Source organism: Anolis sagrei, chromosome 3, assembly GCF_037176765.1.
Source record: "Anolis sagrei isolate rAnoSag1 chromosome 3, rAnoSag1.mat, whole genome shotgun sequence".
Taxonomy (NCBI): Eukaryota; Metazoa; Chordata; class Lepidosauria; order Squamata; family Dactyloidae; genus Anolis; species Anolis sagrei.
The window spans coordinates 101,918,554-101,938,013 of record NC_090023.1 but is presented as its reverse complement, the minus strand read 5'-3'; the positions used below and the strand labels follow the sequence as shown (position 1 = coordinate 101,938,013).

Below are 19,460 nucleotides of genomic sequence, written 5' to 3'. Positions count from 1 at the left end.
TGTCATGAGGTTGTCTTGGCAATATCTATTCGAAATTCATCTGCTTCTGCCTTCCTCTTGAGGCCAAGACACTGGCTTGCCCAAGAGTTCAAGCAATAGGTTTCCATGGCATAAACGTGTTTCAAATCCTGGTCTCAACAATTGAAGTCCAGCATATAAACCACACTGTGTGTACCAGGTCTTATCTCAACTTGAAAATTACGCAGTCAGACCGGCTTAGTATTACTTGGTACAGAGGGACTTTCCACACAGCCATATAGTCCACACTATATGTCCACACAGTCCACACTGCCCAAATATTCCAGTTCAAAGTAGATAATGTGGGATTTTATTCAGCTGTTTAGAAGGGGCTGGAGAGTCAAGGAATAAGCAAGTGCTGTAAGGCTGAGGGCCCATCCACACAGCCATATAACCCAGAATATAACCAAATAACCCAGAATCTTGGAGTCGTCATGGACAACAAGTTAAACATGAGCCAACAATGTGATGTGGTGGCAAAAAAAGGCAGGTTCTCCTTTGGGATTTTGGCCTGCATCAATAGGAGCATAGTGTCTAGATCTAGGGAAGTAATGCTACCCCTCTATTCTGCTTTGGTTAGACCACACCTGGAATATTGTGTCCAATTCTGGGCACCACAATTCAAGAGAGATATTGACAAGCTGGAATGTTTCCAGAGGGCGACTAAAATGATCAAGGGTCTGGAGAACAAGCCCTATGGGGAGCGGCTTAAGGAGCTGGGCATGTTTAGCCTGAAGAAGAGAGGCTGAGAGGAGATATGATAGCCATGTATAAATATGTGAGGGGAAGCCACAGGGAGGAGGGAGCAAGCTTGTTTTCTGCTTCCCTGGAGACTGGAACGTGAAACAATGGCTTCAAACTACAAGAGAGGAGATTCCATCTGAACATGTGGAAGAACTTCCTGACTGTGAGAGCCATTCAGCAGTGGAACTCTCTGCCCTGGAGCGTGGTAGAGACTCCTTCTTTGGAAGCTTTTAAACAGAGGCTGGATGGCCATCTGTCAGGGGTGATTTGAATGCAATATTCCTGCTTCTTGGCAGGGGGTTGGACTGGATGGCCCATGAGGTCTCTTCCAACTCTTTGATTCTATGATTCTATATCAGGGCAGAGAATCCACAATATTTGTTTTGAACAGGCTCATCTGAGTCCACGCTGCCATATAACTCTGTTCAAGGCAGGTAATGTGGGATTCTATACAGCTGTGTGGAAGGGGCCTGAATGTCAGAGGAAACCACCACTTGACCAAGACTTGTCTAAGAAAATCCTATGAAATTCATGGAGTTGACAGGTTAGTTGAAGTCACAGGTTGTTGACAGGTTACTTGAAGTCACATATACACGTCATGTTTCATCAGGTGACCAAATGGGAAGAAAAAAATTAAGGCTCCTTTGATGTCTTTGGGAAATCAAGAAAAAGTTCAATAGAATCAACACCACTAACCACATACAGGAAGTCCCGATCTTGTTTTTGGTGAGCATTCAGAAAATACACATGAATATGTCCCTGCTATGATGCACTCACATATCTGACAAAGGAGACAACTACTGTGTAAACAGTAATATGTGAATATCTTTGTTCTTACAATCACATCCCTCTCCCATACAATGATTTATGCAAACTTATAGAGTGAATTCAATATAAAGTGGAAAAGGGGGGGGGGGGGGAGAATCTATGTGCTAAGAAATATCAGTTGACACAAACGTTTATTCCACCAAACATGGGGATGTGCTTTCTAGTCACCTGATAACAGCAGCCAACAGCTAGCGGCTCTGAAAGCGTGCACATTTTAATTTCGACTTTTCCTCCGTCAATGAACAAGCAACCCATGTGGATCGGGAGGCAGTGGGCAAACCTTTCCAAATTTTGTAAAAAGCCATTTTTAAAAAGCGATAGTTGCTCCCAACAGCATTGCACGAGGGCAAACAAAGACATGGGGGCTCTGGCTTGACAAGCCAAGTAGAGATCTAAGCGTAAACAAACGAGGCACAGAGGAGGGGCCGATTAAGGGTCGGATTCCCGACTAAAACTTCCCTGCTTTGGCAGTGGACACATCCCGGAGTGGGCTGCACGCAGAAAGGAAGGGCACCGGCCGGGGGGCGACCAGGCTCATTGCGGGGCCTCCTCCCCTTCCCGAGACTGACAGGGAGGCGCTGGTTCCGATCCCAAGCCCACAGCGCGGGCGCCCCTGCCCATCTCTCCTGAGGGTGGAAGGGTTTTGTTTCAAGGGAAAACAGCGGCCTCTCCCCACAAAAGCGCCACTGCGACGCCGAGAGGCGCGGCCTTCGAAGAGAGGAGGCCTCCTTTCCTTTCCCTTCCCTGCCTTTCGGGCTCCTCAGGCCACTCGGGCCTTACCTGGCTCGGCCGAGCTTCCCGCCCTGGGCCCACCACACGCTCGGCGCCCTCTTCCGAGGCCTAGCAGCCCGTCACGCTCCTGCTTCCCCTGGCGGCCTCTTCTGGGGCTAGGCCGCGGCGAGGCAGAGGCGGAGCGGAGGGAAGGAGGGAGCGAGAGAATGAGCGAGGCCGGATCCAGGAGGCGAGGCCCGCGAAGGGGGAAAGGCCGCGGCGGCGCTCTAGGCGTGCGCGGGGCTGCCGAGAGGCCGGGGGAGGGCCTGTGCTGGGCGCGTGGGGCGGGGCGGGGTGGGCTAGCCTGAGGAGCCCGGCGCCGCCATCTTGGAGGGGGCGAAGGAGGGCAGGAACAGAAAGGCAAGCGCCAGGCAGAAAGGGAGGCAAGCGGGCGGGCGGGAGGGAGGGAGATGTCAGCGCGTCGCAGCCTCCTCCTCCTCCTCCTTGGAGGACTCGCGCGGAGGGAGGGAAGGAGGGGTGGCCCGGCATGCACCGCGCGGAGAAAAAAGTGGACCCGCGCGGTGGCGCACGCTCCCGCCCGCGTCGACGCTCTGGCAGGGCCAGGACCATAGAGGTAGGAAGAGGCGTGGCCCTGTGCGGTGTCCCAGTCACTCTCCGCGCGCCTGCTCCGAGGGAGGCCTCGCCTGCTCGAGGCTGCTGTAGACTCCATAGTTGGGCACCACGTTCCTTGCCGTGCCTCAATGCTATCTGCAATAGAAACGTGGGTGTTGTCGGTTTGCAAGGCCTGGAGCCTGCTCTGCCACACCAGATTGCCGCTCCCAGGACTCCACAGCAATGAGCTCTGCCACTTGGAGTGGTGGAGCCGCGGTGGCGCAATGGGTTAAACCAAAACAGATGGGCCCTCCACGTGTTTTGGACTTAAACTCCAACAATTCTTAACAGCCTACCGGGAAACGAAGTCCAAAACATCTGGAGGGCCCAAGTTTGCCCATACCTGGGTTAAACCTTTGTGCCAACTGAACCGCTGACCTGAAGGTTGACGGTTCAAATCTACGAGACCGGGCGAGCTCCTCTCTGTCAGCTCCAGCTTCTCATGCATCGGCATGAGGGAAGCCTCCTGTAACGAGACAGGGCGGGCATTCCCAAGAAGTTGAATACCAAGACCTTGGATATTCCACCTCTGCATACATCCATCTATATAAATAAAAATGTAATGTTCGTTTGTGGGATTAACATAACTCAAAAACCACTGGACGAGTTGACACCAAATTTGGACACAAGACACCTATCAGGCCAACGAGTGACCATCACTCATAAAAACACTGAAAAACACAGTGGAAGAGACTGCCAAAATAAAATAAAAATACATTATATCACAACGCATGCGCATAACCACATAGTAGGTACACATACACAAATACACACAAAACACATGCACAGACTGGGCTACAGCAACGCGTGGCAGGGGACGGCTAGTAGAACATATATGTAAGTGCACATGAGGCCATACGACAAAAGTGAGGAATCAAACCAGACAAACTCAGTGACATGCAGTTCTTGTCTGAAATACACTATCTCTGTGTTAATAATAATAATAAAAATAAACTTTATTTATACTCCGCCACTATCTCCCCAAGGAGACTCGGAGCGGCTTAGCACTGGCAAACAATATGGAGAGTTGAGAGAATGTGGTAGATTGTTTATAGTAAGTGGTACAGAAAGAAACAGTAAGTACTGACTTGTTTTTGTTATGGTAAGTTAAGGGAGAGTGCCCATGGGAATTGTTGTTGATTATGATGATGATGATGATGGTTTCAGATGCTGCTTCACTGGGCCTGGCACCAAACCAGCAGGTGCAACAGGCTTGGGCACCTCTAACTTGCCATGGTGCAAAGCAAGCTCACGCAACATCCTGCCAACTAAAGTTCCACAAAAATTGGATTTTTATTGGTTTGAATAAAGGAACAACATTACTCAGCTCAGATTGACATTTTTAGGCATAGACTAGTACAACTACTTTATTTTAAGCATCTCTTTTAGTATTACGTGGAATTTGAAACACCAACATAGAGAAGTATTTTCAGGTTCTTTCTGCATTTCTTAAATTATCTAATTTTCAGCTTTTATATCGCATTTTGGATTTTGAAGATAACAACACACATATTTTTGAGAAAAGGAAGGTGGCAGCTTATGCTGTTTTCAGCTTTGATGGCCATTGCACTGTAGTTTCGAAACTTCATCATATATGGCACATTTAGTAAAGGGGCAGAGAATTTGTAAAAAACATTTCTAGAAAATACATTTTTTTGAAAATGTTTTAATGATATATACATAGGATGGGAAGCTTTACAAGAACAAAACTATGCTGACTTAGACACTGTCATTGGAGAAGAAGCCAACAACCAGGTGTCCAGTAACTCTGCAAGTGGGATTATACTGGATCAGTTTCAATTGGTAAGTACTGTTGATGAGAACAAGCTGCTGGGGAAAAATAAGGAAGACAACCTGCTTTCTTGATCCCTGTCCATCTTTGGCTGGTCGTCCAGGGAGGAGATGAAATACAACAAATTATTAACACATCTCTCAGGGAGGGAAACTTTCCATCCTGTTTAAAAAAAGTATTTAGACTGCTGCTGAAGAAGCCCCCCCTGGGGCTCCTGGATCTTAATATAATCTCTCTTTTTTTGGGCAAGGTGATTGAGAAGAAGGCAGCTGCCCTCCAACTCCAGGCAGTCTTGGATGACACACACTTCCTTGACTCACTTCAATCTGGCTTCAGAGCAGAATATGGAGTTTGAGACTGCTATGATCACTTTAGTGGATGATCTCCATCTTAACACTGACAGGGGAAGTGTGTCCCTGTTGATGCTTCTAGACCTCTCGCTAGCATTAGATACCACTGACAATGGTATTTTTCTGGAACGCCTGGAGGTGCTGGGAATTGGAGGCACAGTGCTGAAGTGGTTCTGGTCATACCTCTCAGGCAGGTTTCAGATGGTGGTGCTTGGGGATTCCTCCAAAAATAAGATGTTATGTGGCACCCCACAAGGTGCCTTTCTGTCCTCAATTCTTTTTAATATTTACACAAAACTGCTGGGAGAGCTTATTCGTAGGCATGGCGCAGATGTTATCAGTATGCTGATGACACCCAAGTATATTCTCCATGCCTTCAAAAACAGCCACAGCTAAGAATAGTATGTCTCCTCTTAATGCCTGGAAGAGGTAAGGCAGGCTGCTTGGGGGCTCCACAGGGCCACCTGCTACCTGGCACCTCAGGAGCAGCCCACCTAGCCCGGTAAGCGCAGTACCCCAGCACCTGGCTTTAGGAGGAGCGGAGGGGGCGGTGGAGGGGCCATCACCCGCCGCTGGCCACCTTCTTCTCTTGCTGCTGCTGGTGCTGGTGCTCCTGGTTCTTGAGGATCTTGTAGACTGTGGATGTGGTAGATATGTGTTTTCTGATGATCTTAGGCAACCTCTGTGAAAGGGTTATTTGACCCCCAAAGGAGTCGCGACCCACAGGTTGAGAAACACTGTTCTAAGAGAAGATATATGGCCTTCTCTCTTGGCCAGTTTCTACTGCTCCCATTACCTCATCCCTAGGTTAGCAAAACAACTATTTAAAATTGTGCTTTGAAGTTTCATTGCTTGCGGGGTTAAACCACCCTTGCTAAAATTAACTTTCATGTGAGTCACAGAGCAGTGATCAATACCAATTTGCATTATTGTTAAAGCTATTAAGGCAATTAGCAATACACAGTGTTGTTTTGCAAATCACAGCAGTGGTTAATACATATTTGCAATTGCTAAATTGAATTACTTGTTAAGTAATTAAGAAGTTAAAATTAAAAAGTTCCTATTAGCAAGTGTGTTGAATATTTGTTAAGCAAAACCAAATGCAAATAGCACAAATTTCAATTATTTCAACCTATGTCTCTTCAGTAATATGCATTTTTATAGAAATACATTTAATATGTGTATTTGTGATATTTTTACAATGGTTATGTGTTTATTCTGTAACCCACCGCGAGGAGAGGCGGGTAAGAAAATTATTATCATCATCCTTATTATGGACAGCTTTGCAATATGTATGTTTCCATGGCCCCATCTACATTGCCGCATAATGCAGTTTGAAATGACATTATATGGTCAGTGTAGGCTCATTTAATGCAGTTCAACGCAGCTAAACTGCATTACAATGGCAGTGTAGATGGGGCTCACATATACATACACTGTGATTCCTCGCAGAATGATTTATGTTCATAAGTTTCTCCCACTCTGAATACACAGGATAAGCCTACAACAGCTTGTGTGTCCATACTACTCTCTCTCTCTCTCTCATTTGTGTCCTTTTCTCCTATATGGGATCCAAGGTACCCACAGCATTTATTTTTTTAAAAAAGGAGCCATTTAGAATAAAAAGAACTTAATAAAGGTAAGCAATTGTCACTAAAACAGCGTTAATTCAAAACAATTTAAGCATTTTAAACCTAAGACAAACATACAGTACAGTATCCATCTTTAACCCAAATGAAACAATCAAAGCCAAAATAAAAGGGTCTTTGTGAGCAAGAAGAGAGCAAGGAGGAAACAAATCCATAGTCTCCAATGGGAGGCAGCTTGGGACAGAATTCATCCCTTATTCCCTTTTATTATTATTTATTATTTATTTATTATTTGCACTTGTTAACCGCCACTCTCAGCCCGAAGGCGACTCGTGGCGGTGTACAGAACATAGAACATAAAGACAACAATTACAATAAATTCAGGGCCATAACACACATCTTACTAACACACAGCTAATTAAACTAAAAATCCGCTTCGTCTTGTTTGGGTCATAGTCAATCTCGTAGTCATAGTCCATTCCGGTGGTCATTCCAAAAACATAGCACTTAATTAAAGGCCTTTTCGAAGAGCCAGGTTTTCAGGCCCTTGCGGAAGGCCAAGAGGGAAGGCGCCTGTCTAATTTCAGCAGGGAGGGAGTTCCAGAGTCGGGGGGCCACCACCGAGAAGGCCCGCTCTCTAGTCCCCGCCAAGCGTGCCTGTGAGGCAGGCGGGACCGAGAGCAGGGCCTCCCCGGATGATCTCAAGGTCCTCGTGGGCTCGTAGGCCGAGATGCGGTACTCAAGGTATCCCTTTTGCATCCCTTTTCTGCTTAAAGTGATAATAAAGGAAGTTGGAAAGTTTGCATGCCTTCCCTAATATAGGATGCGTCTATAGTATAGAATTAATGTATTCTGAAACCTCTTTAGCTGCCATGGTTCAATACTATGGAATCCTGGGAGTTGTAGTTTGATGAAGCACCAGCAGTCTTTGGCAGAGACAGCTAAAGACTTATAAACCCACAATCCCAATAATTCCATAGCACTGAGAAGTGTCAAACTGCATTAATTTTACAGCGTAGATACCCCCATAATGAAAGTACTGTAAAGTACCTCTGTGATTGATAGCAATTTGCTCTGATTATAGCTACACCCTCCAAATCAGTTTTGTAATATATTGCTTCAACATTCCAGCCCCAAAAGCACTAGGATTGCAGAGTTTGGGTAAATCCAAATGGTTTCACCCAAGCTCTTGATTTGGTGAATCCTTCACCAAACTACAACTCCCAGTATTCAATAGCATTGAACCATTTGGTTTTACCCAAGCTCTGCAATCCTAGTGCTTTGGGGGGAGTGTTTTTGGGGGCTGGAATGTTGAAGCAATATATTACAAAACAATTTTGTATCGGGTGCTCTTTGCTAGATTTCTCTTCCAAGAACAGAGATATCAGTAACACCTTCTTGGAGATGCCCAATGCTGCACCTGGCAGGGTGTAACATTGGGCACTTGCCTGAAAAATGCTGGATATTCAAGTTGTTCTTCTTTTTACTACTGTATGCTCCGCACCCATGATCCACCCTCTCCTATTACAGTTTTGTGGCTTTGGTGCCAGATAGCAATGGAGAAAAAAGTGTCTTGAATTATTTTTTATTTATTATTATTCTCTATCATGGGCACCTGTATTTATGAAGTTTTACAGGTTACTTGCTCAGAGCTCTTTCAAAGATATATGTTATTTAAAAGGGAGTTCTCTCTAAATCTATGTGGGAAAGCAAATCACCCCTCACACTTTACTTTACATTCTCCTTCTACAAAAACTCTCAGTACCTGTTTTTCTGATGTTTTGCAGATTTCCTTGTGGGATGAACCTCTATCCCACATGCCATTTTCATAACATTTGTGCACATTTGTCTTGGAGGGAAAAAGAATGCTTCTCCCCCTTTACTCTCCCAAATGTAAAGTCTGTCAAAGTCCTATTTTTCTGCTACTTAGCAGAAGGGGCTACATATCCTAAGAGCATTGTCTTAATTCAGCAAAGAATTTTCAGAGAATTGCATTTCCCACCTTTAAAAAAATCCAGAATGCATAGCGTAAACTCCATGCACTTTTTTATTGAAAATCTGAAAGCATAGCCCCCTCTTATGGCATTACTAGATGGTAATTGATTACTAGGAGCCCCTCGTGGCGCAATGGGTTAAACCTCTGTGCTGGCAGGACTGAAGACTGACAGGTCAGCAGTGCGAATCCGGGGAGAGTGTGGATGAGCTCCGTCTGTCAGCTCCAGCTCCCCATTCAGAGACATGAGAGAAGTCTCCCACAAGGATGGTAAAACATCAAAACATCCAGGCACCCCCAGGCAATGTCCTTGCAGACAACCAATTCTCTCACACCAGAAGTTACTTGCAGTTTCTGAAGTCGCACCTGACACACACACACACACACAAATAACTAGATTTTTCAAAATCCATCTGGGAAGATGCGAACACAACAATGGACAGGGTATAGGGATTTTATCTTTGAAGATCCCACCGCTATCACCAATTGCGAGGAGGTGCTTGTGTGTTGCTGAGGTTGGCAAAAGCAGACCCTAATAATGGAGGTATTTTACCTCAGGCACTTTTTAATCTCACCGCTGCCACCAATTGTACAGATGTGGATGTTATGGAGGGAATTTACCTCAGGCCTCAATTGTGTAGAAGAGTATATTATGGAGGAGGCCAATTATTATTTGTAAATTAAGGTAACTGCCACCAACATGAGGTATTTGAGGTACCACCGATGAGATCTGGCTCTACAGACGCAGATTAGTTGAGATGAGACAGTTTTCAACAAAAGATAACAAGTTTATTGTGTACAAAGCTTATGGTTGCAGGCTGTTAAATAACTTATGGAACTTCGAATATCACGTGGTTTATAATACAGTCCACTCTTCCAGATAACACAGCTTGTGGCTAACTTTCACTGAGGTGAAGCTCTCTAGTGAACGATGTTTCACTACTATAAATAGCCTTTCAATTTGATCTCCCCTCGATCAAATCTCTGATCTCTAGTCCTTCCTTATCTAGGGATCTTAACTAGGCTTCCTTTAGTTTTCTTTGACTAAAGAATCTGGCCAGGTTTCTTTCTTCAGCCCTCCTAGACTGAAAAACACCCGCCGCTCACACACAAGCCTCTCTCTCTCAGGCCTTTTCAAGCCTCCTTCTCTCAGGCCTTTTTAAAAAACGCACATCACTTTTCCTGCTTGGCTCCGCCCACTTCTCCCTCTCATGAGCTAGCCAGCCTCATCTCCTTGGCAACGCTCACTGTGGATTCAAACCAGATGACTCCAGTTTTAGCTACTGTTACAAACACAAATACATACTCTAACAGTTAAACACAAACATAATAACAATGACTTCTGCATACCATCCAATTCTGGCAAATAGGATGGGAACATTATAGCTTCTCGGGGATTTTTAATAAAATATAACAAGAGGAAGAAATAATAAATTTGCAGTTTGTGTTGTTGATTTAGATTTGGGTGTATTCAGGTAGCCTTCAAATTGCTCTGAGCCAAATCAGTCTGCTTCCAGAATCTAGGGTCTGAACAAAATCTTGTGGTCAGTAAACAACTTGTAATTTTTCAAAAAGACAAGGCCCCTCTTCTTTAACTGGAATTTTCCTCCCCAAGTATTAAACTTGAAAGTGTTTTGCACCCCTTCTTTTCAGATGGCTACAGCATACCGTTCAGCTCAATTTATGCATTATCACTTGTGGAAGAAGCAGTACATTTAGCTCCTCCTTCAATGGAGCCAGCATAGGGCCTCCTTGTGATGGGGAAAGCATCGCTGAGAGGGAGCTGTGCTCAGGGCAACAGGATCGCCCTGCTGCTCCATCCTTCTTCCCCAGAAGCCCAAGAATAGGATGCTTTGCCAGGGCTTTATAATGAGGTCCTAAGTGAGTCTGCAGTGACCATATAAAGCAGTTTCCAATTGTATTATATGGCAGTGTAGATGGGGCCAGAGTTAAAGTTAGAAAACCAGCATGGTGTAGTGGTCTGAATAATGGACACAGACTCTCGGACCATATTTCAGATTCAAACCTAAGAGGAAAGCAGTGGCAAACTTTCTCAAAATACTTTTTGCCAACAAAACCCCAGGAAAGGGGTCACCAAGCTGAAATTCCATAACAATAACAAATCCAGAATGTATAGAATTCTGAAACACTCCCTTTCCCTGGGGAGTTATCAATTCCTGGTATTTTTTGGATAAATTGACACATTCTAAATAACTTTTTTTTACTATGCATAATACTTGGGAGGCAAATTCCACAGAGTTCACTTGAGTCCTCCTCCCAAGTAAAAATGAGTAGGTTTGCAGTTGTAGGTTAGTTGGTGTTCATTACCTTGTTTTGTTCTATTGGACTAAATATGGGTTTCAGTGCCAGAAAAATATATAGAAAAAGAATTGCCCTGTGTGAGATAACCTTTGAAAACAAGCCAGCAGAAAATCGATAAGCACATATCCTCGTGTAACCTGGAAGATGATTTTGTGTCCCTAGACTTGACATGGCATTGTTCAAAGAACTATTACTTATAATTAAAGCTGTGATTCTTAAAACAAGAAGCCCCCCCCCCCCCCAAATTTAAGCTGGGGATTATGACCACCTCCAATGACAGGGCAAAATTGGACTACCAAGATTTTTAATCAAAAGTTTATCATAGAGCTGGAAGAGACCATCAGGGCTATCCAGTCCAACCCAATTCTGCCTTTTAGGAATACACAATCAAAACACTCCTGACAGATGCCTATCCAGCTTCTGCTTAAAAACCTCCAAAGATGAAGATACCATTACAGTCTGAGACATATTCTACTGTCGAACAGCATTTGGTACTAAATGCTAAACTCTATGAAATCATCATATATTATAGAATATTAAGGCTGTGATCGTTATTGAACCCTTCAGTGAACAATAAGTCCTTCTGGTAATGTGCCCTATGCACACTTATGTGGGTGTTAAGCTACACTGAATACATGGAGGGCACTTCCAAGTACAAATGTGCATTTTGTAGGAATCTTCATGTTTACGGATATTTCCGTGATAACACAGCCAAATAACAACAATAATAACATTCTTGCTGTCTTGATTTTTAGGTCTGTTCCTGGGGTTATTTGGGGCCCTGATTCAGAGGTTGGATTGGAAAGATCGCATATCTAATTTTTTAGGTATGGTTATCATGGTTTTCTATGAGCGAGCAGGTGGCAACTGGTAGATGGCATATGTTCTGTATCTCAAAAATTGCAGCAGATCGGGGAAAAGTGGTGCCATTTTTGGAATCAGTAAGTCAAATATACCCAGAAACAGGGCTAACATTTGAGGCACCAAAATGTGTGTTGACCAAAATGGATGCAAAAGGCCGTTGTCTTCCTTGCAAGTAGACCAAATTAAGAACAATCTATTTGCCACTGTTAAATGCCCACCTTAAAACATTGCTCGGATCTCTGATTTTTCCCAAAAAGAGAACAAAGAAGTTGGGAGATTCGTATTTCAGTGTTTGTGAGTTTGCTGTGGATTAATGCTGTTACATGTTGCTGGCTAGTTGTGATTATCATAAAGCTAAATATCTAAATATAAAGAGATATACAGGCAGACTGATAAGAATGAATAATAATTGCAAGCTAAAAGGATTCCTCTTGAATCCCATAGACTTGCAGTTATAGGTCAACTGAATTTTCAAATGTGTACTGTATTTCTACAGATGAATGAAATGAATCTGAAGGTGAATGATTCCAATGTTTTTTTTTTTAAAAAAAAAACAAAATCCACCTAAGTATTTATGTGAGTTCATCTGTATGAACTATGCACCCCTCATTCATTTTTTTGTTCTTCACTTGGAGAACGTTGTGTGATTGTTCCAGCAAATTGACTTTAATAACTCCTAGGATCCTGCTTTGGATATCATTATGAGAATCTTGCCCCATTTCCCATCCTAGTAGCATGACATAAGCAGCTTTCTGGGACTCTTCTGTGCTGTGTCATAAAGAAACAACTGACCAGACTAGCTGTGATTTGATGCTGACCTTGTGACTCTAAAAATATTATAATGTTTTGCAATGCAGAGGGAATGACTACCAGGATCAGAACATTATTAGTCCTACTGAAATAATTGGAACATGATTTTCAGAAACATGATCCAATGTTTCCCAGACTACGAGCATGTCTCTATGAGTCAGCACTCTTATTTCTTTGTACGCTCTATATATTTTTTAAAACACAGGCAATGCCTGTAATGCCAACTTTAAGAATCATATCTTGATTTATTGTATTTCATCCAGATTAGTTTTGGCCTGATTTGGGGATGAAGATTAATCTGGTGCATAGTTTACAATCAATTCTTACTTTAAAATGTAAAAGTAAGCTTTGGATTTCATTTTCTAGCACTATTTATTTATTTACTTCGCTTATATACCGCAATTCTCTGCCCAAGGGCGACTCATTGCGGTGTACAACATAGAAAAACAGGTGCAAAATACAAAACAGAGTGTAAAATAATCCACAATCATTACATCTCATCATCTCATCAAAACATCAACATTACTACAGAAGCCATTCCGAGTCGTCTCGTCGTCAAACCCACAATCTGATAACATTTCAGTTGTTCCATTCCTATAGTCAAATTACCAGTCATTGCACTTCTTGTTCAAATGCCTTCTTAAATAGCCAGGTCTTTAACTTCCTGCAGAATATCAACACGGAGGGAGCTAGCCTGATGTCCACGGGAAGGGTGTTCCACAGCCGAGGAGCCACCACCGAGAAGGCCCTATCTCTCGTCTCCGCCAGCCGTGCCTGTGACGCAGGCGGGATCGAGAGCAGGGCCTCCCTGGAAGATCTCAAAGTCCTCGTGGGCTCATAGGCCGAGAGGCGGTCAGAGGGTGAATGTTTCTTTGCTACCCCAACTCTTAGAATAACCCTCTTGTATCTCTAGAGACCAACCTGGTTGTGATCTGTTCCTCAAAGTCCAGAAAATAATGCTTCCCCACCCTCTCTCTGCTGAAGAGTGGGAGAAGCAAGTAATTCATTTATTGTAACCAATGCAATGATTCAGAAACTCTAATGAAACAATAGATACACCAGGGGCAACAATTGTGTAGCATCCCAGATATTGTGAACTGCAACTCTTAGCATTTCTTACCTCTGGATATACTGCCTTGGGCTGCAAGGACTACAGATGGTTACAGAGCTGCCACATCTGAAATATGCATACATGTTCTAATTGCTTTGATTAAGCAGTAGTCACACATACAAAGGTATGATGCCTACTAGAGTAAAATAGACAATATAAGAAGAACTCTGCCTGCAAAAAGTTCCTTGAGTTAGGGATCTATATATATTGCCAATCTAACTCTGCAAGATAATGCGGAAAACAGAATCAGAATCATAGCGATGGAAGAGACCACAAGTGACATCCAATCTAACACCTCACTATATAGGAAAAGGAAGGACAGACAGAAAGATACACACCAGTCTAACAGCAGACAAACCTTTGGTGACAGCCACTAACACATTATGCCATGTGCATTGCACTCCTGGTTTGTCTTCACCATGATTCTCCCATCCTAAGATAATGCTGGGTAAAACCTATCTATAGCTTCCAATTCCACAACGTTTCTATCACCTGCCTTGGTGCAATGGGTTCCTTCTGCTTTTGTACTGGCATTCTGCCAGTAAAACAATATTGGGGGGGGGGGGGGGGTTCCCCACCCTTTCCCTCACTATTCCAAAATTGGCTGTTTTATTTTATACTAACTTGGGTACCTGGTGCTGCCTGGTTTATTTGGAAAAAGTCAAATTTTAAATTGTACAAAATGCATAACGTTGTGGGAGAACTACAACTGACATCATGCCAGGTTAATCCCAAGAAAACTACTTCAGTACTTAAAGTTTGTTATGTTGGGCAGGTTTGCTCTAGATGCATCATTGGTGGGGTTCAGTGTTCTCTCTGGCTGTAGGGTAAACTAAAACTCCCAATGTGGTGAGTCAGTCCCCTCAAACCCCTCCAGTTGAGTTAATCACGGGGGGTTCTGTGTGCCAAGTTTGGTCCAGGTCCATCATCAGTGGGGTTCAGTTTATCTGGTTGTGGTGGAACTACACCCCCCAGAAAGGAAGGTCAGTTCCCACCAAACCTCTCCAGTAATCAAATTTCAGCATGCGTGCCAAGTTTGGTCCAGATCCATCAGTGTTTGGGTTCACAGTGCTCTCTGGATGTAGGTGAGCTACAATCCCAGATCAAGGTGATTTTCTTCCAAAGACGTCCAGTATTTTTTGTTGGTCATGGGGGTTCTGTGTGCCCATGACCAGCAAAAAATCCAATTCCATCATTGATGAAATTCAGAGTGCTCTTAGATTGCAGGTGAACTATACGTCCCAGTACCTACAACTCCTCTAAATCATGGTGAATTCTCCCCAAAGCTCTCTAGTATGTTCTGTTGCTGATCAATTCCTCTGCTTGCTGTGCACCACAGAAAAGAATAGGAAAGGGTTATGGGAGAGGCAGTGGGTGGAATCATGCAAATTCCATACCAATGGAGAGAGTCAGAAACACTGGGATGTCTATGGTGGAGGAGACACATGAAATCTAGGATGAAATTATCCCTGTATGAAAGCTTTCACTTGGGTGGTGGGCAGTATGGTATTGTTGGAGGACATTAGCAGGGCTCTTGGACATGTTCATGGCACTCACTATAACCTGCAATGTTACTGGAGGAAGGGCCATTGGTATTTTCTGAGTAGTAGGAGCTATAGCTATTTGTGGGATAGCAACTTGTTTGTGTATGTGAGCACCCCAGCTATACAAATTTTCACTTTTATTAGGTATATATATTTATTTTTGTGCTTTTCATACTGGAATTGTGATGATGATGATGATGATGATAATAATAATAATAATAATAATAATAATAATAATAATAATAATAGGAATCATGGTAATGCAGGAAGATGGCGTTATGAGAGTGCATGGAATTATAACAGTAGGACCACAGAATAGCAAATTGGCACAGTTACACTATTAAAGCGAGGTGCAATATCAAAGATTCTCAATGCTGTGTGTATCTACTATCAATGCTTATATAGCTGGAACAGATTGGTGTGATAAAGCCTTATATATGCTTAATGCCTACTCTAAAGAATGAAGGAGCACACTATATACCACACACATACACTTTCCACCCTTAAACATTTTCCTTAAAATTTTAGAGATGGCAAAAAAATTAAATGAGTTATTGCCCACCAACCAATACTGTTTCTTGAAGACAACCATTTTTGAGGTTGATTGTTAGTAACTTGATAACCTCTCAGACAGTTCTTACAACTGCAATTATATCTTTAGAAGCAAACCAGCTATTAGAGCAATTTTCTTGAAGCAGAAACAATTTCCCCCTCCTGCACCCTTTTGTGATGTTCTCGGCACAACTCTTTAACACCATCTGTCAAGCAGCAGCTGAATTTCAGCTGGGTATGTCTATGCGGAGTTGTTCACATACTTGCTTCATTGCACAATTTTCATCTCCAGCTTTCAATCCGATCATGAGAATTGACCTGAAGGTCTGTTACTACACTACATAATCGCCATATTTAGCCAGGCTAGGAAGAAAGAGAGAGATTTTCAGGTTGGAATCCCAGCTAGATTTAATAATATATCATGGAAAATCCATATTGGATTGGCCTGACAAAAGGCATGCCTAAAATGTTTCTGAATTCCACTGTATGCTTTTAACAAAGAACATCTACTGCCTGATCAGTTTGAGAATTCACGTCTCTTTGTGTTGTCAAAGGTTTTCCTAGCCGGAATCACTGGTTTGCTGTGAGTTTTCCGAGCTGTATGCCTATATTCCAGAAACATTATCTCCTGACATTTTGCCCACATCTGTGGCAGGCATCCTCAGAGTTTGTGAGGTCTGTTGGAAATTAGGCAAGTGAGGTTTCCATAGATATATAAACCTCACTTGCCTAGTTTCCAACAGATGTCATGACCCCTAAGGATGCCTGCCACAGATATGGGTGAAACGCCAGGAGAGAATGCTTCTGGAACATGGGCATACAACCTGGAAAACTCTTAACAACTTACCTCTTACCACAGATGTGTACAAAACATCGGAAAAGAATGCTTCTGGAACATGGGCATACAGCCTGGAAAACTCACAACTTAGCTCTCTTTCCCCAACAGCTCAAAGGTGATGTCAGTGATCTGAATGGCAGCAGAGCTTGAAAAGGCTGCTTTCTTAAAATACATGATCCAGGATCCTCCAGTTATTCTGGGAGTTGTAATCCAAAACTGTCATTCTTTTAAAAAAAATCCTTCCAAGATCTGCATAGAAGAGATGACAAAAGAGGCCTAATTCTTCTGAATTCTACTACTGCCTCCTTTTATCATAGGAAAAAGCATTTGAGGGCAAGAAAAGTGAAGTGACTTAAAAATCTCTTTCCTGGCTAAGTCCTTCTCTTCTTACTATGCTTCCTGCTCCCGCTGCTTTTTAAAGCAGTGAAGAATCTGCATAAATTAAAGTTTACCTGTGAGGTTCCAACGATGGTAAACACAATAGGAAATATTGTTGTACTTTCCATCCTTATCCATTTGCTATCTCCATGTTGTGTTGCTGAAGGCCAAGTTGTTTTCTGACTTAGCACAGCCGGTTAACCACCAGCTGCCGTCAATCTTCTCAAACGAAAGGTTGACAGTTGAAGCCCGGGTCAGGGTGAGCTCCTGACCTTTAGCCCAGCTTCTGCCTACCTAGCAGTTCGAAAGCAAAATGTAGATAAATAGGCACCACTTATTGCAGGGAGGTATTTAAGGCACCTATAAGGAAATGCCAGAAATGCCAGTGATTCGATGAAGGAGGAAGTTTACAAACAAAGCTCTTTGGCAGGGGAGATGGAGCAACAGCACCCCCTTCACTCATGGATGGAACCAAGCACATGCCTCCAAGATGCCGAAAATGGGAAAAGCCTATATATACCTCTTATCTGTGTACAATTATCTGCCCTGTAAGTGTATAAACGGCATTGAATGTTTACCGTATATGCGTTCTGTGATCTGCCTTGAGTTCCCTTAGGAGTGAGAAGGGTGGAATATAAATACTGTAAATAAATAAATAAATAAATAAAACTTATGGTAACCCTTAGGTAAGTTTGAATATCATAGGGTATTCTGGGGTTGAGAGTGTGTGACTCACCTCAGGTCACCCAGTAGCTGAGCCAGGAATTGTTCAATCTACCTCCATCATACTGGTACTGTAATAATATGGCTGACCTGGTAAAAGTACTTTCAGATGTGCTTAAGAAAATAAACACGATAAAAATGTAAAATGTGGCTGAAGGTAAGGGATTTTTTCTTTTGTTTTTTGGCTTGTTTTTTGCTCTGGGGAAGTAAAGTTGCCTGGAGGCAAGCAATTAGAGGAAGAAGCTGCTGAGCTTGCACTCATAAGAGTCAAGGCAGAAGTGTTTCTGTACCAATGGGACTATATTATATTGTAGTCTGGAAAGGTTGTACAAACATTGTTTCTACAGAGAGTGTCAAAAAATGTTTGCGGCTCAGTATAAAAGGGTAGAAGGATTTGCCACCTATTCTGATTTTGATGTTACAAAAGACTGGGATTTACCCATCTCTATTCTGGTTCTGTAGGAATACGTGATGTAAAGCTGCTTTAATATAATGTTTCCAAGAAACTGCAGAGCAAAACTCACCTTTTGCTCTGCAGTTCCCAGGAAACAATATTCTTTTAGCAATGAATCAGAGTAATGTTGGGGGCAGGGGTGATAGTGATGGTAGGATAGTTAAGTGTGTAGCAAGCATTGCCATTCAAAAACTTTCCATGCTGCTTTCTGAGGTGCAAGGTAACAACATTGTAGACCACCAGGCAAAGTAGTGCCCTAGACCCTGCCTACACAAACACTCACAGGAATAAAACGAGAGGAGAAAGATGACCCCCCCCCCCCTGCTGACTCCACCATCGAAGGAGAGTGGCACTTTCCTACTTCATCATCAACAATACCAAATGTACCCTGCTTTATGCATGGCATAATGCAACCTGCGCTCCCTTTTTGGGGGAGGAGAAGGAGGAAGGGGAAGATGTGAAAAAATGGGAATGAAAGCAATATATATCTTGATAGCAAGCAAACGAAATTGCAAAATTTCTCTCTCAAATGCAAGCATGCCAACTCTCCACTATAAGAACTTCATCACATTGAGGCAGGAAAGTGTCTGGCAGAGAAAAGCTCAGTCTTACTCCATTTTGTAATGAAACAGATGTTTTCCCTACCTTCATCACACTGTTAAATATCTCTGTTTTCTTTCCGTATTCTTTCACTGCAGTAACCTTCACACTGTAGAGATTTGGCCCTGCCCACCATTCCTCTCCCTGCTCATTGTTGTAAAAACAAAACAAAAACAAACACTCTATTTGAAATCGCTACTAATGTAAGATTCTAGGTGAGATCTGCGAATTTCTGAACATGCTCAGTCTGTCCAAACACTACATGTTGCTGAAGGAAGGAACCTGAGAGCAACAAATGCCATTACATTACAGATTTGGGAAAAAATCCGTATCATTTCAAAGAATCAACTTCCACACCACTTCCAGAAATGTTGGAAAAGAAAGCTGCCCCCCACACTTAAAATACACAAAGAATGGTGTACCCTACACTTGAACCAAAACTAATGTGATGAACACAGTGAGTTATTGGATGTAAACTGTAGAACTCTGTAGAATTTAACTAATTGGATGAAGTGGCAAGTCATCATTTGTTCCCTATTGAGTTCGTAGTAGATTTGAATGCTGAGG

General features: G+C 43.0%; 1 protein-coding gene and 1 long non-coding RNA gene across 5 annotated transcripts in view; one reads left to right on the top strand and one right to left on the bottom strand.

The window, feature by feature from the left end:
* The window catches only part of UBE3A (ubiquitin protein ligase E3A), a 45,192-nt gene extending 42,424 nt beyond the window's left edge, over positions 1 to 2,768 (bottom strand). For all 4 annotated transcript variants that reach the window (XM_060769802.2, XM_060769803.2, XM_060769800.2 and 1 more), the window contains exon 1: positions 2,371 to 2,768. The gene's annotated coding sequence lies outside the window, so the exon portion shown is untranslated. The remainder of the gene's footprint in view (positions 1 to 2,370) is intronic.
* A 4-nt stretch (positions 2,769 to 2,772) lies between these two features.
* On the top strand, positions 2,773 to 11,856 carry LOC137096731 (uncharacterized). Its single transcript, XR_010909679.1, has 3 exons — positions 2,773 to 2,935; positions 4,658 to 4,776; positions 11,775 to 11,856. It is a non-coding gene; the product is annotated as an uncharacterized lncRNA (long non-coding RNA).
* Positions 11,857 to 19,460: the final 7,604 nt, after the last annotated feature.